This window comes from Bombina bombina, chromosome 5 (genome assembly GCF_027579735.1).
Source record: "Bombina bombina isolate aBomBom1 chromosome 5, aBomBom1.pri, whole genome shotgun sequence".
Classification (NCBI taxonomy): Eukaryota; Metazoa; Chordata; class Amphibia; order Anura; family Bombinatoridae; genus Bombina; species Bombina bombina.
In genome coordinates, this window is record NC_069503.1 from 918,600,390 (window position 1) to 918,627,025 (window position 26,636).

At 41.9% G+C, this 26,636-nt stretch overlaps 1 protein-coding gene across 2 annotated transcripts in view; it reads left to right on the forward strand.

Annotated features, from left to right (window-relative positions):
* Positions 1 to 26,636, forward strand: part of MTFR1 (mitochondrial fission regulator 1) — a 202,670-nt gene that overhangs the window by 16,190 nt on the left and 159,844 nt on the right. Inside the window, exon 2 of one of the 2 annotated variants that reach the window (XM_053715077.1) lies at positions 13,773 to 13,846. The exons of the other annotated variant lie outside the window; for it this stretch is intronic. The gene's annotated coding sequence lies outside the window, so the exon portion shown is untranslated. The remainder of the gene's footprint in view (positions 1 to 13,772; positions 13,847 to 26,636) is intronic. 2 annotated transcript variants of the gene reach the window in all.

The following is a 26,636-nucleotide window of genomic DNA, read 5'->3' on the forward strand; positions in this document are numbered from 1 at the left end:
GCCGAGCGGACCTGAGCGCTACTATAATAAAGTTATTAACCCCTAATCCGCCTCACTAACCCTATCATAAATAGTATTAACCCCTAATCTGCCCTCCCTAACATCGCCGACACCTACCTTCAATTATTAACCCCTAATCTGCCGACCGGAGCTCACCGCTATTCTAATAAATGTATTAACCCCTAAAGCTAAGTCTAACCCTAACACTAACACCCCCCTAAGTTAAATATAATTTTTATCTAACAAAATAAATTAACTCTTATTAAATAAATGATTCCTATTTAAAGCTAAATACTTACCTGTAAAATAAATCCTAATATAGCTACAATATAAATTACATTTATATTATAGCTATTTTAGGATTAATATTTATTTTACAGGTAACTTTGTATTTATTTTAACCAGGTACAATAGCTATTAAATAGTTAAGAACTATTTAATAGTTACCTAGTTAAAATAATTACAAATTTACCTGTAAAATAAATCCTAACCTAAGATATAATTAAACCTAACACTACCCTATCAATAAAATAATTAAATAAACTACCTACAATTAACCTAACACTACACTATCAATAAATTAATTAAACACAATTGCTACAAATAAATACAATTAAATAAACTATCTAAAGTACAAAAAATAAAAAAGAACTAAGTTACAGAAAATAAAAAAATATTTACAAACATAAGAAAAATATTACAACAATTTTAAACTAATTACACCTACTCTAAGCCCCCTAATAAAATAACAAAGACCCCCAAAATAAACAATTCCCTACCCTATTCTAAATTTAAAAAGTTACAAGCTCTTTTACCTTACCAGCCCTGAACAGGGCCCTTTGCGGGGCATGCCCCAAGAAGTTCAGCTCTTTTGCCTGTAAAAGAAAACATACAATACCCCCCCCCCAACATTACAACCCACCACCCACATACCCCTAATCTAACCCAAACCCCCCTTAAATAAACCTAACACTAAGCCCCTGATGATCTTCCTACCTTGTCTTCACCATGCCAGGTTCACCGATCCGTCCTGGCTCCAAGATCTTCATCCAACCCAAGCGGGGGCTAGACATCCACTGAAGAAGTCCAGAAGAGGGTCCAAAGTCTTCCTCCTATCCGGCAAGAAGAGGACATCCGGACCGGCAAACATCTTCTCCAAGCGGCATCTTCTATGTTCTTCCATCCGATGACGACCGGCTCCATCTTGAAGACCTCCAGTTCGGAACAGCCAATACAATGCGAGCTCAATCTGATTGGCTGATTGGATCAGCCAATCGGATTGAACTTGATTCTGATTGGCTGATTCCATCAGCCAATCAGAAAATTCCTACCTTAATTCCGATTGGCTGATAGAATCCTATCAGCCAATCGGAATTCGAGGGACGCCATCTTGGATGACGTCCCTTAAAGGAACCGTCATTCGTCGTCTAGTCGTCGGAAGAAGAGGATGGATCCGCGCTGGAGGTCTTCAAGATGGAGCCGGTCGTCATCGGATGGAAGAACATAGAAGATGCCGCTTGGAGAAGATGTTTGCCGGTCCGGATGTCCTCTTCTTGCCGGATAGGAGGAAGACTTTGGAGCACCGGATTATGGATCGCCAACCCCCGCTTGGGTTGGATGAAGATCTTGGAGCCAGGACGGATCGGTGATACCTGGATGGTGAAGACAAGGTAGGAAGATCTTCAGGGGATTAGTGTTAGGTTTATTTAAGGGGGGTTTGGGTTAGATTAGGGGTATGTGGGTGGTGGGTTGTAATGTTGGGGGGGGGGGGTATTGTATGTTTTTTTTTTACAGGCAAAAGAGCTGAAATTCTTGGGGCATGCCCCGCAAAGGGCCCTGTTCAGGGCTGGTAAGGTAAAAGAGCTTGTAATTTTTGTATTTTAGAATAGGGTAGGGAATTTTTTATTTTGGGGGTCTTTGTTATTTTATTAGGGGGCTTAGAGTAGGTGTAATTAGTTTAAAATTGTTGTAATATTTTTCTTATGTTTGTAAATATTTTTTTATTTTCTGTAACTTAGTTCTTTTTTATTTTTTGTACTTTAGATAGTTTATTTAATTGTATTTATTTGTAGCAATTGTGTTTAATTAATTTATTGATAGTGTAGTGTTAGGTTAATTGTAGGTAATTGTAGGTAGTTTATTTAATTATTTTATTGATAGGGTAGTGTTAGGTTTAATTATAACTTAGGTTAGGATTTATTTTACAGGTAAATTTGTAATTATTTTAACTAGGTAACTATTAAATAGTTCTTAACTATTTAATAGCTATTGTACCTGGTTAAAATAATTACAAAGTTACCTGTAAAATAAATATTAATCCTAAAATAGCTATAATATAAATGTAATTTATATTGTAGCTATATTAGGATTTATTTTACAGGTAAGTATTTAGCTTTAAATAGGAATCATTTATTTAATAAGAGTTAATTTATTTCGTTAGATAAAAATTATATTTAACTTAGGGGGGTGTTAGTGTTAGGGTTAGACTTAGCTTTAGGGGTTAATACATTTATTAGAATAGCGGTGAGCTCCGGTCGGCAGATTAGGGGTTAATAATTGAAGGTAGGTGTCGGCGATGTTAGGGAGGGCAGATTAGGGGTTAATACTATTTATGATAGGGTTAGTGAGGCGGATTAGGGGTTAATAACTTTATTATAGTAGCGCTCAGGTCCGGTCGGCAGATTAGGGGTTAATAAGTGTAGGTAGGTGTCGGCGACGTTGTGGGGGGCAGATTAGGGGTTAATAAATATAACATAGGGGTCAGCGATGTTAGGGCAGCAGATTAGGGGTACATAGGGATAACGTAGGTGGCGGCGGTTTACGGAGCGGCAGATTAGGGGTTAAAAGTGTAATGCAGGGGTCAGCGATAGCGGGGGCGGCAGATTAGGGGTTAATAAGTGTAAGGCTAGGGGTGTTTAGACTCGGGTACATGTTAGAGTGTTAGGTGCAGACGTAGGAAGTGTTTCCCCATAGGAAACAATGGGGCTGCGTTAGGAGCTGAACGCTGCTTTTTTGCAGGTGTTAGGTTTTTTTTCAGCTCAATCAGCCCCATTGTTTCCTATGGGAGAATCGTGCACGAGCACGTTTTTGAGGCCGGCCGCGTCCGTAAGCAACTCTGGTATCGAGAGTTGTATTTGCGGTAAAAATGCTCTACGCTCCTTTTTTGGAGCCTAACGCAGCATTTGTTTGAACTCTCGATACCAGAGTTAAATTTATGGTGCGGCCAGAAAAAAGCCCGCGGAGCGTTAACAGCCCTTTTACCGCCAAACTCCAAATCTAGCCGAAAGTTATTGGTTTAAGTATTTTGAACATGCAGTGCTGAAAATAGTGGGCAGGATAACGTGACATCATCGGCGAATAAAAGATATAACTTTTAGAACGTTATGAAACTTCGTTTTGGAGAAAATATAGGTCAGTAGGTTTTAATTAATGTTTATTAACTTTAATATGTTAGTTGTTTAGCTTAAAAATTATAACAGAAAGTAATCCTTTAAGGGGATCAAACATGTTGTTTAATTTCTTGTGTGTTACACTTGATTGCCTGTGTAATTTAGTAAAATTGATAAATCGCATGCTTTGTGTGTTTCTGGAAATCAAGAGGTTAAAACAAGTACAAAAAATTGCAGACTTCAAAATGCCATCCCAAAAAAGTATTTTAACAAATCCCCTGAGACCTGGTCTGTATAAATCACAATAGTATTACACTACCACTTATTTATTATGAAATCTTGTTGCTCAATCCTTCTTTTTTTTTTTTTTAAATTAGAAAAAAAAAGCTGAAGTTGAGACTTGTTCTGAAAAAGCATCTGAGAGCAGTGACTTACCTATATATATATATTAGCACGGACCTAATTTATTAATATTAAACAACGACAATTGGGCAGAATAAGGCTTGAATCACGTTATTAGCTAAATTGTGGTGTTATTGATGTTAATGTCATGTAGTTATTAAACGTAATGCATCACTTCCACCTCATTCTACATAACATATTCTCCTTTACCAAGAAGAAGAAAAAAATGTATCTGCTCCCAGCCAATACTAAGCTGACGTGGCCATAATTTATGAGCGCACCCTTTTAGATGGCTATAGTAAAAGATGGAGGTCTCTTTACATTCTCTCTCTTTTTCTCTTTCTCTCTCTCTCTTTTTCTCTTTCTCTCTCTCTTTCTTTCTTTCTTTCTTTCTTTCTTTCTTTCTTTCTTTTTCTTTCTTTCTTTCTTTTTCTTTCTTTCTTTCTTTTTCTTTCTTTCTTTCTTTTTCTTTCTTTCTCTTTCTTTCTTTCTTTCTTTCTTTCTTTCTTTCTCTCTTTCTCTCTTTCTTTCTCTCTTTCTCTTTCTCTCTTTCTTTCTTTCTTTCTTTCTTTCTTTCTCTCTTGTAGACTCTCTAATGTTCCTTTAAATCCACAGCTCATAAGATTTGTGTCCAAAAGAATGACCTCCCTAAATCACTTGAGATCATCAGGGTCATCAATGCTATAATCACTGATCACATCGCACACACAGAGTGGGATAACTGGTAAATTATGGTGAGATTTATCTGTATCTGCTTGTTCACCAGTGATTTAGATATACGTCACGTGGTACAAAGTCCAGCAGTCTTGGCTGTCAAGCTGCAGCCGAGAGCTTGAGTTGCTGGCTTCTGTCTTCATATGGTAACAGAGCACGATCGGTGCTCTGTTACCATATGAAGGCATATGCCAGATTGTTACAGACTGTAACACTGTGTGTGTCACCGTCTGTAACAATCAACTGCTTGTGCCACCAGGAGGTTGGGAGGAGAGACTGGTAACGATCAAATGCTTGTTCCAGCGGGAGGTTGGGAGGAGAGGCGGTCAGGTGGCGTGGAGGTAGGGGGAGGTGCCCTACGCTACAAAAAAATGTTAAAGGGAGGGATGGGAAGCTACACTATGGTAAAAGGGGAATTGGAAGGAGTAAGGTACGCAGCTGCACTTAGCGGCATTGTCATTTCCAAAGCAAAGGGGATCGCAGAGAAGCTTTTACAACTATTTGTCATATGACTGCAGTAGTTGTGTGTAAATAACCAAAGTCTGATAAAAATTAAAAAATAAAAATAAATGTATATGATCGTATTTGGTGGCCAAATAGTGGCATGAATTATATGAATTATATATATTATTCAGTAGGAACTAGCATGCATGTGTGTCAGCACACACATTGAAGAGGAGCAATATCCGAGGTCTGCTCCATGTTGCCCCTACCACTTCCTCTCCTTATACAAACGATTAAATGCCTTTGTAATGCCTCAATATTTATAGTATATTATACTATATAGTATAAAAAAAAGTCATATTATAGTTGCATTTTCCTTCTTAGCTGATGAGATTCCATAGCTTCATAACGTGGGATATCGTCCAGCCTATCAGGAGAAGGTCAAGAACCCTCACAGAGCTTTAGCCCCTCCCACCTCCTCTCCCTCTCCTGTTTGTTTTTTTGGCGTCCGAGGAGCCAGGTTAAAGATTTCAATGGTGCTCTACTATCAAGAGTTTTTATTATTTTTTTCATATGATTTGTGGGCTCATACCTGACTTGAGAGCCAGTACCCATAGGCAACCTCATTTCAAGAAGATTTAAGAAGACTGAGTGAAATAGGGGAAATGATTATCTCCGTTATGTGCTTTCCATTACCTTAATGGGTAATCCAACAGCCATAACTGCCCTCAGGCGTCGCCGGGACCCATCCCTAGCCTCCCCCTGAGGGGTTACAGGTATATTCGCAGTATCCTCTGCAGAATATTTTCTTGCTCTGGATGGGCTCTCTTCTGGATCAGCAACCTGTGAGGGAGAAAGGCCTCTGTGTGCTGGTAAGACACAGTGAAGGGGTGCTTCAGTGCAGGTAAGTAACTCAGGCATTACACAGCCCAGGAGCTATCCAATAGCACTCTCCTTACAAGTACTACAAAGCTGGGGATCACAGCCTTACACCTGAGGAGCTTTACCTATGTTTTTAACATAGGATTTTGGGCGAATGAGACACAGGATATGAGTTATGCCATGTATAGATCTAATGGTGTACAAGCTGAATCACAGCTTCAAGCATATTGTGCCAGATACAGTATAGAGACTGCAAATCTTTAAGATTTTGTCCCTGAATATTTCATTTAGCATTCCTTTTTTCACAATTTATTCTTCTTTCAAGAATCAAACACAATTCAGCTTCAGTAATTCTCATAGCTTTGGCATGGGCCTGCAGAACTTGGTATGCAGACCTAATTCAGATGTATTCTCTTCCTACATAGATCCTACCCCTAAGAAAGGATCGTCTGTCTCAAGGACCTCTGTTTCACCCTGATCTCAGTTTGCTGAATTTGACAGCATGAAGGTTAAACGCTTAGGCCTTTAAGATCAGTGTTTTCTCTGATTCGGATATCTATACTTTGCTTTATGCAAGTAAAACAGAAATAAAAGCATTCTGCCAGGAACGAACAGCAGCTCAATAGCTTGTTATATGGCCCAGTTGCCACCTGGGAGTAACTTCTTTCAACCCAATTGTGCTTTTCACAGAGGAAAACTTTCCTGTAGTATATCAGTCTCATCCCGTCGACATGGTCAGTCCAGCCCCGAAATACCAGACAAATCTAATCTGAACAAGGAAAACGGCAACCCCAGATGATCGTTTCAGCCTTCTACGGGCTTCGTCAGTGAGGTACAGCTATATCCCTCTTAAGTCTCCGTGCAAGTAAGCCAGTTAAGTAAATAATTTATCTTATCATCTAGAAAGCTTACTTTCTTTTGTGTTCTTCTTTATTTATTTATTTTGTCTTGAAAATCATTTAAAATTCCCAGGATGGACTAGATAACTGCCTATCGACTAGTTCTCTAAAGGGTCAGATATCGAATAAACTGTTTTGTTTCACAAAAAGTTGGCTAAGTTGCCATATGTTTAAACTTTTGTTCAAGCCCTGGTGAGAATTTGTACTGTTGTTAGACCAATTTCTCCTCCTATTAACTTGAATTTAGTTTCTCTGTTCTGCAAGGTTCTCCTTTTGAACCTATGCATGCAGTATTTTAGAGTTTAAACTGTTGTCATGGAAGGTTCTTTCTCCAACATAGGTGTGTCCGGTCCACGGCGTCATCCTTACTTGTGGGATATTCTCTTCCCCAACAGGAAATGGCAAAGAGCCCAGCAAAGCTGGTCACATGATCCCTCCTAGGCTCCGCCTACCCCAGTCATTCTCTTTGCCGTTGTACAGGCAACATCTCCACGGAGATGGCTTAGAGTTTTTTAGTGTTTAACTGTAGTTTTTCATTATTCAATCAAGAGTTTGTTATTTTCAAATAGTGCTGGTACGTACTATTTACTCAGAAACAGAAAAGAGATGAAGAATTCTGTTTGTATGAGGAAAATGATTTTAGCAACCGTAACTAAAATCCATGGCTGTTCCACACAGGACTGTTGAGAGCAATTAACTTCAGTTGGGGGAACAGTTTGCAGTCCCTTGCTGCTTGAGGTATGACACATTCTAACAAGACGATGTAATGCTGGAAGCTGTCATTTTCCCTATGGGATCCGGTAAGCCATGTTTATTACGATTGTAAATAAGGGCTTCACAAGGGCTTATTTAAACTGTAGACTTTTTCTGGGCTAAATCGATTGATTATTAACACATATTTAGCCTTGAGGAATCATTTTATCTGGGTATTTTGATATAATAATATCGGCAGGCACTGTTTTAGACACCTTATTCTTTAGGGGCTTTCCCAAAGCATAGGCAGAGTCTCATTTTCGCGCCGGTATGGCGCACTTGTTTTTGAGGACAGCATGGCATGCAGCTGCATGTGTGTGGAGCTCTGATACATAGAAAGGTCTTTCTGAAGGCATCATTTGGTATCGTATTCCCCTTTGGGCTTGGTTGGGTCTCAGCAAAGCAGATTCCAGGGACTGTAAAGGGGTTAAATATAAAAACGGCTCCGGTTCCGTTATTTTAAGGGTTAAAGCTTCCAAATTTGGTGTGCAATACTTTTAAGGCTTTAAGACACTGTGGTGAAATTTTGGTGAATTTTGAACAATTCCTTCATACTTTTTCGCAATTGCAGTAATAAAGTGTGTTTAGTTTAAAATTTAAAGTGACAGTAACGGTTTTATTTTAAAACGTTTTTTGTGCTTTGTTATCAAGTTTATGCCTGTTTAACATGTCTGAACTACCAGATAGATTGTGTTCTGACTGTGGGGAAACCAAGGTTCCTTCTCATTTAACTATATGTATTTTATGTCATAAAAAAATTTAGTAAAAATGATGCCCAAGATGATTCCTCAAGTGAGGGGAGTAAGCATGGTACTGCATCATCCCCTCCTTCGTCTACACCAGTCTTGCCCATACAGGAGGCCCCTAGTACATCTAGTGCGCCAATACTCCTTACTATACAACATTTAACGGCTGTAATGGATAATTCTATCAAAAACATTTTAGCCAATATGCCCACTTATCAGTGAAAGCGCGACTGCTCTGTTTTAGAAAATTCTGTAGAGCATGAGAACGCTGATGATATGGTTTCTGAAGGGCCCCTACACCAGTCTGAGGGGGCCAGGGAGGTTTTGTCTGAGGGAGAAATTTCAGATTCAGGAAACATTTCTCAACAAGCTGAACCTGATGTGATTACTTTTAAATTTAAGTTGGAACATCTCCGCGCTCTGCTTAAGGAGGTGTTATCCAATTTGGATGATTGTGAATCTGGTCATTCCAGAACCACTATGTAAAATGGAAAAGTTCTTAGAGGCCCCGGGGCCCCCCGAAGCTTTTCCTATATCCAAGCGGGTGGCGTACATTGTTAGTACAGAATGGGACAGGCCCGGTATACCTTTAGTACCTCCCCCCATATTTATAAAATTGTTTTCCTATAGTCGACACCAGAAAGGACTGATGGCAGACAGTCCCCAAGGTTGAGGGGGCGGTTTCTACTCTACACAAGCGCGCCACTATACCCATAGAAGATAGTTGTGCTTTCCAAGATCCTATGGATAAAAAATTAGAAGGTCTGCTAAAGATGTTTGTTCAGCAAGGTTCCCTTCTACAACCAATTGCATGCATTGTCCCTGTCACTGCAGCCGCGTGTTTCTAGTTTGAGCTAGGAAAGGCGATTATTAGTAATTCTTCTTCTTATGAGGAGATTATGGACAGAATTCGTGCTCTTAAATTGGCTAATTCTTTCACCCTAGACGCCACCTTGCAATTGGCTAGGTTAGCGGCGAAAAAATTCTGGGTTTGCTATTGTGGCGCAGAGCGCTTTGGTTAAAATCTTGGGCAGCGGATGCGTCTTCCAAGAACAAATTGCTTGACATTCCTTTCAAGGGGAAAACACTCTTTGGCCCTGACTTGAAAGAGATTATCTCTGATATCACTGGGGGCAAGGGCCACGCCCTTCCTCAGGATAGGTCTTTTCAAGACCAAAAATAAACCTAAGTTTCGTCCCTTTCGCAGAAACGGATCAGCCCCAAGGGCTACGTCCTCTAAGCAGGAAGGTAATACTTCTCAAGCCAATCCAGCCTGGAGACCTATGCAAGGCTGGAACAAAGGAAAGCAGGCCAGGAAACCTGCCACTGCTACCAAGACAGCATGAAATGCGGGCCCCCGATCCGGGACCGGATCTGGTGGGGGGCAGACTCTCTCTCTTCGCTCAGGCTGGGGCAAGAGATGTTCTGGACCCTTGGGCGCTAGAAATAGTCTCCCAAGGTTATTCTCTGGAGTTCAAGGGGCTTCCTCCAAGGGGGAGGTTCCACAGGTCTCAGTTGTCTTCAGACCACATAAGAAGACAGGCATTCTTACATTGGGTAGAAGACCTGCTAAAAATGGGAGTGATTCATCCTGTTCCATTAGGAGAACAAGGGATGGGGTTCTACTCCAATCTGTTCATAGTTCCCAAAAAAGAGGGAACGTTCAGACCAATCTTAGATCTCAAGATCTTGAACAAGTTTCTCAAGGTTCCATCGTTCAAGATGGAAACCATTCGAACACTTCTTCCTTCCATCCAGGAAGGTCAATTCATGACCAAGGTGGATTTCAAGGATGCGTATCTACATATTCCTATCCACAAGGAACATCATCGGTTCCTAAGGTTTGAATTCCTGGACAAGCATTTCCAGTTCGTGGCGTTTTCTTTCGGATTAGCCACTGCTCCTAGGATTTTCTCATAGGTACTAGGGTCCCTTCTGGCGGTGCTAAGACCAAGGGGCATTGCTGTAGTACCTTACTTGGACGACATTCTGATTCGAGCGTCGTCCCTTCCTCAAGTAAAGGCTCACACGGACATTGTCCTGGCCTTTCTCAGATCTCACGGATGGAAAGTGAACGTGGAAAAGAGTTCTCTATCTCCGTCAACGAGGGTTCCCTTCTTGGGAACTATAATAGACTCCTTAGAAATGAGGATTTTTCTGACAGAAGCCAGAAAAACAAAACTTCTAGACTCTTGTCGGATACTTCATTCCGTTCCTCTTCCTTCCATAGCGCAGTGCATGGAAGTGATAGGTTTGATGGTAGCGGCAATGGACATAGTTCCTTTTGTGCGCATTCATCTAAGACCATTACAACTGTTCCTGCTCAGTCAGTGGAATGGGGACTATTCAGACTTGTCTCCGAAGATACAAGTAAATCAGAGGACCAGAGACTCATTCCGTTGGTGGCTGTCCCTGGACAACCTGTCACAAGGGATGACCTTCCGCAGACCAGAGTGGGTCATTGTCACGACCGACGCCAGTCTGATGGGCTGGGGCGCGGTCTGGGGATCCCTGAAAGCTCAGGGTCTTTGGTCTCGGGTAGAATCTCTTCTACCGATAAATATTCTGGAACTGAGAGCGATATTCAATGCTCTCAAAGCTTGGCCTCAGCTAGCGAGGGCCAAGTTCATACATCAACCATCAGGGGGGAACAAGGAGTTCCCTAGCGATGGAAGAAGTGACCAAAATCATTCTATGGGCGGAGTCTCACTCCTGCCACCTGTCTGCTATCCACATCCCAGGAGTGGAAAATTGGGAAGCGGATTTTCTGAGTCGTCAGACATTGCATCCGGGGGAGTGGGAACTCCATCCGGAAATCTTTGCCCAAGTCACTCAACCGTGGGGCATTCCAGACATGGATCTGATGACCTCTCGTCAGAACTTCAGAGTTCCTTACTACGGGTACAGATCCAGGGATCCCAAGGCGGCTCTAGTGGATGCACTAGTAGCACCTTGGACCTTCAAACTAGCTTATGTGTTCCCGCCGTTTCCTCTCATCCCCAGGCTGGTAGCCAGGATCAATCAGGAGAGGGCGTCGGTGATTTTGATAGCTCCTGCGTGGCCACGCAGGACTTGGTATACAGATCTGGTGAATATGTCATCGGCTCCACCATGGAAGCTACCTTTGAGACGAGACCTTCTTGTTCTAGGTCCGTTCGACCCACTCCAGCTGACTGCTTGGAGATTGAACGCTTGATCTTATCAAAGCGAGGGTTCTCAGATTCTGTTATTAATACTCTTGTTCAGGCCTGAAAGCCTGTAACCAGAAAATTACCACATAATTTGGTATATCTGTTGGTGTGAATCTGCAGGATTCCCTTGGGACAAGGTTAAGATTCCTAAGAGTCTATCCTTCTTTCGAGAAGGATTGGAAAAAGGATTATCTGCAAGTTCCTTGATGGGACAGATTTCTGCCTTGTCTGTGTTACTTCACAAAAAGCTGGCAGCTGTGCCAGATGTTCTAGCCTTTGTTCAGGCTCTGGTTAGAATCAAGCCTGTTTACAAAATTTTGACTCCTCCTTGGAGTCTCAACCTAGTTCTTTCAGTTCTTCAGGGGGTTCCGTTTGAACCCTTACATTCCGTTGATATTAAGTTATTATCTTGGAAAGTTTTGTTTTTGGTTGCAATTTCTTCTGCTAGAAGAGTTTCAGAATTATCTGCTCTGCAGTGTTCTTCTCCTTATCTGGTGTTCCATGCAGATAAGGTGGTTTTGCGTACTAAACCTGGTTTTCTTCCAAAAGTTGTTTCTAACAAAGACATTAACCAGGAGATAGTTGTGCCTTCTTTGTGTCCTAATCCAGTTTCAAAGAAGGAACGTTTGTTGCACAACTTGGATGTAGTTCGTGCTCTCAAATTTTACTTAGCAGCTACTAAGGTTTTCAGACAAACTTTGGCTTTGTTTGTTGTTTATTCTGGTAAACGGAGAGGTCAAAAAGCAACTTCTACCTCTCTCTCCTTCTGGATTAAAAGCATTATCCGATTGGCTTATGAGACTGCCGGACGGCAGCCTCCTGAAAGAATCACAGCTCACTCCACTAGGGCTGTGGCTTCCACATGGGCCTTCAAGAACGAGGCTTCTGTTGATCAGATATGTAAGGCAGCGACTTGGTCTTCACTGCACACTTTTTCTAAATTTTACAAATTTGATACTTTTGCTTCTTCTGAGGCTATTTTTGGGAGAAAGGTTTTGCAAGCCGTGGTGCCTTCCATTTAGGTGACCTGATTTGCTCCCTCCCTTCATCCGTGTCCTAAAGCTTTGGTATTGGTTCCCACAAGTAAGGATGACGCCGTGGACCGGACACACCTATGTTGGAGAAAACAGAATTTATGTTTACCTGATAAATTACTTTCTCCAACGGTGTGTCCGGTCCACGGCCCGCCCTGGTTTTTTTAATCAGGTCTGATAATTTATTTTCTTTAACTACAGTCACCACGGTAACATATGGTTTCTCCTATGCAAATATTCCTCCTTTACGTCGGTCGAATGACTGGGGTAGGCGGAGCCTAGGAGGGATCATGTGACCAGCTTTGCTGGGCTCTTTGCCATTTCCTGTTGGGGAAGAGAATATCCCACAAGTAAGGATGACGCCGTGGACCGGACACACCGTTGGAGAAAGTAATTTATCAGGTAAACATAAATTCTGTTTTTCTTCCTGTGGACCAAATGTGATTTTCTTCCGAATGTGGTATCTTCAGAAGATATAAATTAGGAAATAGTTGTTACTACTTTGTGCCCTAAGCCTCCTAATCCAAAGAAAAGATAACTTCACAACCTACTAAAGACTTTAGACAAACTGGTCCTAGGAAGGGGTAGAAAGCTACGGCAGTGGCCCTGGCATCCTGGCTCAAGCAGATTATTCATAAGGCTTATTTGGTTGTTGTAAATCCGCCACAGACAAGAGTAACTCCTCACTCTACGAGAGAAGTATCTACTTCCTTGGCCTTCAAGGATGATGCCTCCTTGGAACAGATTTGCAGCAACTTAGTGTCCCCCTCACACTTTTTCCAAATGTTATCATTTTTACATTTATGCTTCTTATGATACAGTTTTTGGCAGGAAGTCTTTCAGGCTGAAGTGTCTGGTAAATAGGAACTGCCTAAGTTTTGTCCCTCCCGTTTTTATCATGGACTTTCAGCTTGGGTATTGTATCCCACATGTTATGAAGCAATGGACTCTCATCAGCTAAGAAGGAAAACAAAATTTATACTTACCGATAAATTGACTTCCTTCGGGCTGATGAGTCCATAACCCCTGTCCAATTTTGGTTGGTGTGGTTAACAGCTCTCATTTGCACTTAGTAAACTGCTTTCTGTCTTTCCTACTTTTTTTTTTTTCTCTGCTCGGCTATACGTAAACTAGAGAGGTAGAAGTTGTGGGAGAGGCTAAAGCTCTGTGAGGTTTCTGGTCCTCCTCATAATAGGCTGGAATATATCACACATGTTATGCAGCTATGGACCCTTATCAGTCTGTTTTTTTCCAATGCTTTTCTAGATAAGCTTTCTGATATTATTGGAAAATTCACCTAAATGTTTCTTTCTTGCAGGAATAAAAACTTCATAATTAATATCAAATGTGTGACTACTAATTACAAGGGCAATTTCTCCATGTCAGCACAAGGTAAGTGATTTAAATATATTATTATAATCACACTGGTTTTAAAAGCCAGAGAAGTGTGTATTAATGCAAAATAATCATACAGGTAAAAATCCCTAGATCTGGAATTCCAAAATAATTCCAAAATCCAGACTTTTTCATTAGTATTTAAAAAAAAAAAAAAAAATATTAAAAATGACAATTTTCACCACAGGTAAGTCACATATTTCTCTCCCTGCGTCTTTGGTTTGTTTTTTGTGCTCCAAAATGCAAATGCTAGTCAATATTTATGTAAAACAACAACTATTACCTTTCTGATTACAGTAATGCACTATTTTCCTAATGGTACTATGTATAGAAAAGTATTAAAATTATATAAAACTACTTTTTAGGTTACATGTATAAGCTGTATTATCTCATGTAAATATTGCCTAAGTGACATAAGTTATTTACACTTGGTCCCATTTTACAGATGCAGATATACAAATATTCCAAAATACAAAGCTTTTCTGGCCCCAGTCAGTTTGGATAAAGGGTTTTGTACCTGTAAAAAAAAAAAAAAAATACCTACGCTGTAACTCTTAAACATTTTGGGCTAGATTACAAGTGCTGCAGTATTTTTTCCCCTTTTTTTAGCGTAAGCGAAAAATCCACTTGGATTTTAATTTTTGCGCTTTTCGGGATTGCGTTCGTATTACAAGTTTTAAAAACAAACAAATTTTGTGCTAGCGTTAACCTGAATAGCGACGAAAACTGAATTTTCCACTTGCACATGCATGAATTCCCATATAGAGATCAATGGAGAAAAAAGTGGGAAATGTAGTAAATGTGAATTATTTACAGTAAATACATATTTAAAATTTTTATTTAATATGAATATTGCATATATATATATTTTATCATGGTTTTTATCTGCTTAATGACAAAGGGCTATAATGCACAATATATATATGTATGTGTATGTATGTGTGTGTATGTATGTGTGTGTATATATATATATATATATATATATATATATATATATTTCTCCAACATTGGTGTGTCCGGTCCACGGCGTCATCCTTACTTGTGGGATATTCTCTTCCCCAACAGGAAATGGCAAAGAGTCCCAGCAAAGCTGGTCACATGATCCCTCCTAGGCTCCGCCCACCCCAGTCATTCTCTTTGCCGTTGCACAGGCAACATCTCCACGTAGATGGTTAAGAGTTTTTTTTGGTGTTTAAATGTAGTTTTATTCTTCTATCAAGTGTTTGTTATTTTAAAATAGTGCTGGTATGTACTATTTACTCTGAAACAGAAAAGGATGAAGATTTGTAAGAGGAAGATGATTTTAGCAGACAGTAACTAAAATCGATTGCTGTTTCCACACAGGACTGTTGAGATGAAGTAACTTCAGTTGGGGGAAACAGTTAGCAGTCTTTTCTGCTTAAGGTATGACTAGCCATATTTCTAACAAGACTGTGTAATGCTGGAAGGCTGTCATTTCCCCTCATGGGGACCGGTAAGCCATTTTCTTAGTTAAACATAAAAGAATAAAGGGCTTCAAAAAGGGCTTAAAAACTGGTAGACATTTTTCTGGGCTAAAACAATTGCTTTACTAGGCATATTATGCAGATTCTAACTAATTATTGGTATTATAATCTTGGGGAACGTTTAGAAAAACGGCAGGCGCTGTGTTGGACACCTTTTTCAGATGGGGGCCTTTCTAGTTATAGACAGAGCCTCATTCTGGGACTGTATAGGGGTTAAATGTAAAAACGGCTCCGGTTCCGTTAATTTAAGGGTTAATGCTCTGAAATTTGGTGTGCAATACCTTTAATGCTTTAAGACACTGTGGTGAAATTTTGGTGAATTTTGAACAATTCCTTCATACTTTTTCACATATTCAGTAATAAAGTGTTTTCAGTTTGAAATTTAAAGTGACAGTAACGGTTTTATTTTAAAACGTTTTTTGTGCTTTGTTGACAAGTTTAAGCCTGTTTAACATGTCTGTACCATCAGATAAGCTATGTTCTATATGTATGAAAGCCAATGTGTCTCCCCATTTAAATTTATGTGATAATTGTGCCATAGTGTCCAAACAAAGTAAGGACAGTAATGCAACAGATAATGATATTGCCCAAGATGATTCCTCAAATGAGGGGAGTAAACATGATACTACATCATCCCCTACTGTGTCTACACCAGTTATGCCCACACAGGAGGCCCCTAGTACATCTAGTGCGCCAATACTTATTACCATGCAACAATTAACGGCTGTAATGGATAACTCCATAGCAAATCTTTTATACAAAATGCCTACTTATCAGAGAAAGCGCGATTGCTTTGTTTTAAACACTGAAGAGCAAGAGGACGCTGATGATAACTGTTCTGACATACCCTCATACCAATCTCAAGGGGCCATGAGGGAGGTTTTGTCTGATGGAGAAATTTCAGATTCAGGAAAAATTTCTCATCAAGCTGAACCTGATGTTGTGACATTTAAATTTAAATTAGAACATCTCCGCGCACTGCTTAAGGAGGTGTTATCTACTCTGGATGATTGTGACAATTTGGTCATTCCAGAGAAATTATGTAAGATGGACAAGTTCCTAGAGGTTCCGGTGCCCCCCGACGCTTTTCCTATACCCAAGCGGGTGGCGGACATAGTAAATAAAGAGTGGGAAAGGCCCGGCATACCTTTTGTCCCCCCCCCTATATTTAGGAAATTATTTCCTATAGTCGACCCCAGAAAGGACTTATGGCAGACAGTCCCCAAGGTCGAGGGGGCGGTTTCTACTCTAAACAAACGCACTACTATTCCTATCGAAGATAGTTGTGCTTTCAAAGATCCTATGGATAAGAAATTAGAGGGTTTGCCTAAAAAGATTTTTGTACAGCAAGGTTACCTTCTACAACCAATTTCATGCATTGTTCCTGTCACTACGGTAGCGTGTTTCTGGTTTGAGGAACTAGAAAAATCGCTCAGTAAAGAATCTTCGTATGAGGAGGTTATGGACAGAGTTCAAGCACTTAAATTGGCTAACTCTTTTGTTTTAGATGCCGCTTTGCAATTAGCTAGATTAGCGGCGAAAAATTCAGGGTTTGCTGTCTTGGCGCGCAGAGTGCTTTGGCTAAAGTCTTGGTCAGCGGATGTGTCTTCCAAGACAAAATTGCTTAACATTCCTTTCAAAGGTAAAACATTATTTGGACCTGATTTGAAAGAGATTATTTCAGACATCACTGGGGGAAAGGGCCACGCCCTCCCACAGGATAGGTCTTTTAAGGCTAATAATAAGCCTAATTTTCGTCCCTTTCGCAGAAACGGACCAGTCTCTAATTCTGTATCCTCTAAGCAAGAGGGTAATACTTCACAACCCAAACCAGCCTGGAAACCAATGCAAGGCTGGAACAAGGGTAAGCAGGCCAAGAAGCCTACCACTGCTACCAAAACAGCATGAAGGGATAGCCCCCGATCCGGGACCGGATCTAGTGGGGGGCAGACTTTCTCTCTTTGCTCAGGCTTGGGCAAGAGATGTTCAGGATCCTTGGGCGCTAGAAATAGTTTCTCAAGGTTATCTCCTGGAATTCAAGGAACTACCCCCAAGGGGAAGGTTCCACAGGTCTCAATTATCTTCAAACCAAATAAAGAGACAGGCATTCTTACATTGTGTAGAAGACCTGTTAAAGATGGGAGTGATACATCCAGTTCCAATAAGAGAACAAGGAATGGGATTTTATTCCAATCTGTTCATAGTTCCCAAAAAAGAGGGAACATTCAGACCAATTTTGGATCTAAAGATCCTAAACAAATTTCTCAGGGTACCATCGTTCAAAATGGAAACTATTCGAACGATCCTACCTACTATCCAGGAAAATCAATTTATGACTACCGTGGATTTAAAGGATGCGTATCTACATATTCCTATCCACAAGGAACATCATCAGTTCCTAAGGTTCGCTTTTCTGGACAAGCATTACCAGTTTGTGGCACTTCCATTTGGATTAGCCACTGCTCCAAGGATTTTCACAAAGGTACTAGGGTCCCTTCTAGCGGTTCTAAGACCAAGGGGCATTGCAGTAGTACCTTACTTGGACGACATCCTGATTCAAGCGTCGTCCCTGTCAAAAGCAAAGGCTCATACGGACATCGTCCTAGCCTTTCTCAGATCTCACGGATGGAAGGTGAACAAAGAAAAAAGTTCTCTGTCCCCGTCAACAAGAGTTCCCTTCTTGGGAACAATAATAGATTCCTTAGAAATGAGGATTTCTCCAACATAGGTGTGTCCGGTCCACGGCGTCATCCTTACTTGTGGGATATTCTCTTCCCCAACAGGAAATGGCAAAGAGCCCAGCAAAGCTGGTCACATGATCCCTCCTAGGCTCCGCCTACCCCAGTCATTCTCTTTGCCGTTGTACAGGCAACATCTCCACGGAGATGGCTTAGAGTTTTTTAGTGTTTAACTGTAGTTTTTCATTATTCAATCAAGAGTTTGTTATTTTCAAATAGTGCTGGTACGTACTATTTACTCAGAAACAGAAAAGAGATGAAGAATTCTGTTTGTATGAGGAAAATGATTTTAGCAACCGTAACTAAAATCCATGGCTGTTCCACACAGGACTGTTGAGAGCAATTAACTTCAGTTGGGGGAACAGTTTGCAGTCCCTTGCTGCTTGAGGTATGACACATTCTAACAAGACGATGTAATGCTGGAAGCTGTCATTTTCCCTATGGGATCCGGTAAGCCATGTTTATTACGATTGTAAATAAGGGCTTCACAAGGGCTTATTTAGACTGTAGACTTTTTTTGGGCTAAATCGATTGATATTAACACTTATTTAGCCTTGAGGAATCATTTATTCTGGGTATTTTGATATAATAATATCGGCAGGCACTGTTTTAGACACCTTATTCTTTAGGGGCTTTCCCAAAGCATAGGCAGAGTCTCATTTTCGCGCCGGTGTTGCGCACTTGTTTTTGAGAGGCATGGCATGCAGTCGCATGTGAGAGGAGCTCTGATACTTATAAAAGACTTCTGAAGGCGTCATTTGGTATCGTATTCCCCTTTGGGTTTGGTTGGGTCTCAGCAAAGCAGATACCAGGGACTGTAAAGGGGTTAAAGCTTAAAACGGCTCCGGTTCCGTTATTTTATGGGTTAAAGCTTCCAAAATTGGTGTGCAATATTTTCAAGGCTTTAAGACACTGTGGTGAAAATTTGGTGAATTTTGAACAATTCCTTCATGTTTTTTCGCAATTGCAGTAATAAAGTGTGTTCAGTTTAAAATTTAAAGTGACAGTAACGGTTTTATTTTAAAACGTTTTTTGTACTTTCTTATCAAGTTTATGCCTGTTTAACATGTCTGAACTACCAGATAGACTGTGTTCTGAATGTGGGGAAGCCAGAATTCCTATTCATTTAAATAAATGTGATTTATGTGATAATGACAATGATGCCCAAGATGATTCCTCAAGTGAGGGGAGTAAGCATGGTACTGCATCATTCCCTCCTTCGTCTACACGAGTCTTGCCCACTCAGGAGGCCCCTAGTACATCTAGCGCGCCAATACTCCTTACTATGCAACAATTAACGGCTGTAATGGATAATTCTGTCAAAAACATTTTAGCCAAAATGAACCCTTGTCAGCGTAAGCGTGGCTGCTCTGTTTTAGTTACTGAAGAGCATGACGACGCTGATATTAATATCTCTGAAGGGCCCCTAACCCAATCTGAGGGGGCCAGGGAGGTTTTGTCTGAGGGAGAAATTACTGATTTAGGGAACATTTCTCAGCAGGCTGAATCTGATTTGATTACATTTAAATTTAAATTGGAACATCTCCGCATTTTGCTTAAGGAGGTATTATCCACTCTGGATGATTGTGAAAATTTGGTCATCCCAGAGAAACTATGTAAAATGGACAAGTTCCTAGAGGTGCCGGGGCTCCCAGAAGCTTTTCCTATACCCAAGCGGGTGGCGGACATTGTTAATAAAGAATGGGAAAGGCCCGGTATTCCTTTCGTCCCTCCCCCCATATTTAAAAAATTGTTTCCTATGGTCGACCCCAGAAAGGACTTATGGCAGTCAGTCCCCAAGGTCGAGGGAGCGGTTTCTACTTTAAACAAACGCACCACTATTCCCATAGAGGATAGTTGTGCTTTCAAAGATCCTATGGATAAAAAATTAGAAGGTTTGCTTAAAAAGATGTTTGTTCAGCAGGGTTACCTTCTACAACCCATTTCATGCATTGTCCCTGTCACTACAGCCGCATATTTCTGGTTTGATGAACTGATTAAGGTGCTCGATAGTGACTCTCCTCCTTATGAGGAGATTATGGACAGAATCAATGCTCTCAAATTGGCTAATTCTTTCACTCTAGACGCCTCTTTGCAATTGGCTAAGTTAGCGGCTAAGAATTCTGGGTTTGCTATTGTGGCGCGCAGAGCGCTTTGGTTGAAATCTTGGTCGGCTGATGCGTCTTCCAAGAACAAGCTACTAAACATTCCTTTCAAGGGGAAAACGCTGTTTGGTCCTGACTTGAAAGAGATTATCTCTGATATCACTGGGGGTAAGGGCCACGCCCTTCCTCAGGATCGGCCTTTCAAGGCAAAAAATAGACCTAATTTTCGTCCCTTTCGTAAAAACGGTCCAGCCCAAGGTACTACGTCCTCTAAGCAAGAGGGTAATACTTCTCAGGCCAAGCCAGCTTGGAGACCAATGCAAGGCTGGAACAAGGGAAAGCAGGCCAAGAAACCTGCCACTGCTACCAAGACAGCATGAAATATTGGCCCCCGATCCGGGACCGGATCTGGTGGGGGGCAGACTCTCTCTCTTCGCTCAGGCTTGGGCAAGAGATGTTCTGGATCCTTGGGCGCTAGAAATAGTCTCCCAGGGTTATCTTCTGGAATTCAAGGGACTTCCCCCAAGGGGGAGGTTCCACAGGTCTCAGTTGTCTTCAGACCACATAAAAAGACAGGCGTTCTTACATTGTGTAGAAGACCTGTTAAAAATGGGAGTGATTCATCCTGTTCCATTAAGAGAACAAGGGATGGGGTTCTACTCCAATCTGTTCATAGTTCCCAAAAAAGAGGGAACGTTCAGACCAATCCTAGATCTCAAGATCTTAAACAAATTTCTCAAGGTCCCATCGTTCAAGATGGAAACCATTCGAACTATCCTTCCTTCCATCCAGGAAGGTCAATTCATGACCACGGTGGATTTAAAGGATGCGTATCTACATATTCCTATCCACAAGGAACATCATCGGTTCCTAAGGTTTGCATTCCTGGACAAACATTACCAGTTCGTGGCGCTTCCTTTCGGATTAGCCACTGCTCCAAGGATTTTCACAAAGGTACTAGGGTCCCTTCTAGCGGTGCTAAGACCAAGGGGCATTGCAGTAGTACCCTACCTGGACGACATTCTGATTCAAGCGTCGTCCCTCCCTCGAGCAAAGGCTCACACGGACATCGTCCTGGCCTTTCTCAGATCTCACGGCTGGAAAGTGAACGTGGAAAAGAGTTCTCTATCCCCGTCAACAAGGGTTCCCTTCTTGGGAACAATTATAGACTCCTCAGAAATGAGGATTTTTCTAACAGAGGCCAGAATAACAAAGCTTCTGGACTCTTGTCGGATACTTCATTCCGTTCCTCTTCCTTCCGTAGCTCAGTGCATGGAAGTGATCGGGTTGATGGTAGCGGCAATGGACATAGTTCCTTTTGCGCGCATTCATCTAAGACCATTACAACTGTGCATGATCAGTCAGTGGAATGGGGACTATACAGACTTGTCTCCAAAGATACAAGTAAATCAGAGGACCAGAGACTCACTCCGTTGGTGGCTGTCCCTGGACAACCTGTCACAAGGGATGACATTCCGCAGACCAGAGTGGGTCATTGTCACGACCGACGCCAGTCTGACGGGCTGGGGCGCGGTCTGGGGATCCCTGAAAGCTCAGGGTCTTTGGTCTCGGGAAGAATCTCTTCTACCGATAAATATTCTGGAACTGAGAGCGATATTCAATGCTCTCAAGGCTTGGCCTCAGCTAGCGAGGACCAAGTTCATACGGTTTCAATCAGACAACATGACGACTGTTGCGTACATCAACCATCAGGGGGGAACAAGGAGTTCCCTAGCGATGGAGGAAGTGACCAAGATTATTCTATGGGCGGAGTCTCACTCCTGCCACCTGTCTGCTATCCACATCCCGGGAGTGGAAAATTGGGAAGCGGATTTTCTGAGTCGTCAGACATTGCATCCGGGGGAGTGGGAACTCCATCCGGAAATCTTTGCCCTAGTCACTCAGCTGTGGGGCATTCCAGACATGGATCTAATGGCCTCTCGTCAGAACTTCAAAGTTCCCTGTTACGGGTCCAGATCCAGGGATCCCAAGGCGGCTCTAGTGGATGCACTAGTAGCACCTTGGACCTTCAAACTAGCTTATGTGTTTCCGCCGTTTCCTCTCATTCCCAGGCTGGTAGCCAGGATCAATCAGGAGAGGGCGTCGGTGATCTTGATAGCTCCTGCGTGGCCACGCAGGACTTGGTATACAGATCTGGTGAATATGTCATCGGCTCCACCTTGGAAGCTACCTTTGAGACGAGACCTTCTTGTTCAGGGTCCGTTCGAACATCCGAATCTGGTTTCACTCCAGCTGACTGCCTGGAGATTGAACGCTTGATCTTATCGAAGCGAGGTCTCTCAGATTCTGTTATCGATACTCTTGTTCAGGCCAGAAAGCCTGTAACTAGAAAGATTTACCACAAAATTTGGAAAAAATATATCTGTTGGTGTGAATCTAAAGGATTCCCTTGGGACAAGGTTAAGATTCCTAGGATTCTATCCTTCCTTCAAGAAGGATTGGAAAAAGGATTATCGGCAAGTTCCCTGAAGGGACAGATTTCTGCCTTGTCGGTGTTACTTCACAAAAAGCTGGCAGCTGTGCCAGATGTTCAAGCCTTTGTTCAGGCTTTGGTTAGAATTAAGCCTGTTTACAAACCTTTGACTCCTCCTTGGAGTCTCAATTTAGTTCTTTCAGTTCTTCAGGGGGTTCCGTTTGAACCCTTACATTCCGTTGATATTAAGTTATTATCTTGGAAAGTTTTGTTTTTAGTTGCAATTTCTTCTGCTAGAAGAGTTTCAGAATTATCTGCTCTGCAGTGTTCCCCTCCTTATCTGGTGTTCCATGCAGATAAGGTGGTTTTACGTACTAAACCTGGGTTTCTTCCGAAAGTTGTTTCTAACAAAAACATTAACCAGGAGATTATCGTGCCTTCTCTGTGTCCGAAACCAGTTTCAAAGAAGGAACGTTTGTTGCACAATTTGGATGTTGTTCGCGCTCTAAAATTCTATTTAGATGCTACAAAGGATTTTAGACAAACATCTTCCTTGTTTGTTGTTTATTCAGGTAAAAGGAGAGGTCAAAAAGCAACTTCTACCTCTCTCTCTTTTTGGATTAAAAGCATCATCAGATTGGCTTACGAGACTGCCGGACGGCAGCCTCCCGAAAGAATCACAGCTCATTCCACTAGGGCTGTGGCTTCTACATGGGCCTTCAAGAACGAGGCTTCTGTTGATCAGATATGTAGGGCAGCGACTTGGTCTTCACTGCACACTTTTACCAAATTTTACAAGTTTGATACTTTTGCTTCTTCTGAGGCTATTTTTGGGAGAAAGGTTTTGCAAGCCGTGGTGCCTTCCATTTAGGTGACCTGATTTGCTCCCTCCCTTCATCCGTGTCCTAAAGCTTTGGTATTGGTTCCCACAAGTAAGGATGACGCCGTGGACCGGACACACCTATGTTGGAGAAAACAGAATTTATGTTTACCTGATAAATTTATTTCTCCAACGGTGTGTCCGGTCCACGGCCCGCCCTGGTTTTTTTAATCAGGTCTGATAATTTATTTTCTTTAACTACAGTCACCACGGTACCATATGGTTTCTCCTATGCTAATATTCCTCCTTAACGTCGGTCGAATGACTGGGGTAGGCGGAGCCTAGGAGGGATCATGTGACCAGCTTTGCTGGGCTCTTTGCCATTTCCTGTTGGGGAAGAGAATATCCCACAAGTAAGGATGACGCCGTGGACCGGACACACCGTTGGAGAAAGAAATTTATCAGGTAAACATAAATTCTGTTTTTTCTGACAGAGGTCAGAAAATCAAAACTTCTAAGCTCTTGTCAAGTACTTCATTCTGTTCCTCGTCCTTCCATAGCGCAGTGCATGGAAGTAATAGGATTGATGGTTGCAACAATGGACATAGTTCCTTTTGCACAAATTCATCTAAGACCATTACAACTGTGCATGCTCAGACAGTGGAATGGGGATTATACAGACTTGTCTCCGACGATTCAAGTCGATCTAAAGACCAGAGATTCACTCCGTTGGTGGCTGACCCTGGACAATCTGTCACAGGGAATGAGCTTCCGCAGACCAGAGTGGGTCATTGTCACGACAGACGCCAGCCTAGTGGGCTGGGGCGCGGTCTGGGAATCCCTGAAAGCTCAGGGTCTATGGTCTCGGGAAGAGTCTCTTCTCCCGATAAACATTCTGGAACTGAGAGCGATATTCAATGCTCTCAGAGCTTGGCCTCAACTAGCAAAGGCTAAATTCATAAGGTTTCAGTCAGACAACATGACGACCGTTGCATATATCAATCATCAGGGGGGAACAAGGAGTTCCCTGGCGATGAAAGAAGTGACCAAGATAATTCAATGGGCGGAGGATCACTCCTGCCACTTGTCTGCGATCCACATCCCAGGAGTGGAAAATTGGGAAGCGAATTTTCTGAGTCGTCAGACATTCCATCCGGGGGAGTGGGAACTCCATCCGGAAATCTTTGCCCAAATAACTCAATTATGGGGCATTCCAGACATGGATCTGATGGCGTCTCGTCAGAACTTCAAGGTTCCTTGCTACGGGTCCAGATCCAGGGATCCCAAGGCGACCCTAGTAGATGCACTAGTAGCACCTTGGACCTTCAACCTAGCTTATGTATTCCCACAGTTTCCTCTCATCCCCAGGCTGGTAGCCAGGATCAATCAGGAGAGGGCCTCGGTGATCTTGATAGCTCCTGCGTGGCCACGCAGGACTTGGTATGCAGACCTGGTGAATATGTCATCGGCTCCACCATGGAAGCTACCTTTGAGACAGGACCTTCTTGTTCAGGGTCCATTCGAACATCCGAATCTGGTTTCCCTCCAACTGACGGCTTGGAGATTGAACGCTTGATTTTATCAAAGCGTGGGTTTTCAGATTCTGTAATAGATACTCTGATTCAGGCTAGAAAGCCTGTAACTAGAAAAATTTACCATAAAATATGGAAAAAATATATCTGTTGGTGTGAATCTAAAGGATTCCCATGGAACAAGATAAAAATTCCTAAGATTCTATCCTTTCTACAAGAAGGTTTGGAGAAAGGATTATCTGCAAGTTCTCTGAAGGGACAGATCTCTGCTTTATCTGTTTTACTTCACAAAAGACTGGCAGCTGTGCCAGATGTTCAAGCATTTGTTCAGGCTCTGGTTAGGATCAAGCCTGTTTACAGACCTTTGACTGCTCCCTGGAGTCTAAATCTAGTTCTTTCAGTTCTTCAAGGGGTTCCGTTTGAACCCTTACATTCCGTAGATATTAAGTTATTATCTTGGAAAGTTTTGTTTTTGGTTGCAATTTCTTCTGCTAGAAGAGTTTCAGAGTTATCTGCTCTGCAGTGTTCTCCGCCCTATCTGGTGTTCCATGCAGATAAGGTGGTTTTGCGTACTAAGCCTGGTTTTCTTCCGAAAGTTGTTTCCAACAAAAATATTAACCAGGAGATAGTTGTACCTTCTTTGTGTCCGAATCCAGTTTCAAAGAAGGAACGTTTGTTACACAATTTGGACGTAGTCCGTGCTCTAAAATTCTATTTAGAGGCTACTATAGATTTCAGACAAACATCTTCCTTGTTTGTTGTTTATTCTGGTAAAAGGAGAGGTCAAAAAGCGACTTCTACCTCTCTTTCCTTTTGGCTTAAAAGCATTATCCGATTGGCTTATGAGACTGCCGGACGGCAGCCTCCTGAAAGAATCACAGCTCACTCCACTAGGGCTGTGGCTTCCACATGGGCCTTCAAGAACGAGGCTTCTGTTGACCAGATATGTAAGGCAGCGACTTGGTCTTCACTGCACACTTTTGCCAAATTTTACAAATTTGATACTTTTGTCTAGGTGACCAGATTTGCTCCCTCCCTTCATCCGTGTCCTAAAGCTTTGGTATTGGTTCCCACAAGTAAGGATGACGCCGTGGACCGGACACACCAATGTTGGAGAAAACAGAATTTATGCTTGCCTGATAAATTACTTTCTCCAACGGTGTGTCCGGTCCACGGCCCACCCTGGTTTTTTAATCAGGTCTGATGAATTATTTTCTCTAACTACAGTCACCACGGTATCATATGGTTTCTCCTATATATATTTCCTCCTGTCCGTCGGTCGAATGACTGGGGTGGGCGGAGCCTAGGAGGGATCATGTGACCAGCTTTGCTGGGACTCTTTGCCATTTCCTGTTGGGGAAGAGAATATCCCACAAGTAAGGATGACGCCGTGGACCGGACACACCGTTGGAGAAAGTAATTTATCAGGCAAGCATAAATTCTGTTATATATATATTTTGATATAGTCATAATGTGTATATCTATCCATCCCTTATGAGCCCTTAGAACTTTTTTTTTTTTTGACAGTGTTAAAGGGACAGTAAAGGTTCAGAATAATGTTATATAATTCTGCACACTGCAGAATTATATAACATTATTCAGAATTATATAACATTATTTAAGCGGTAACTTCAAAAATGTAAAAGTATTTTC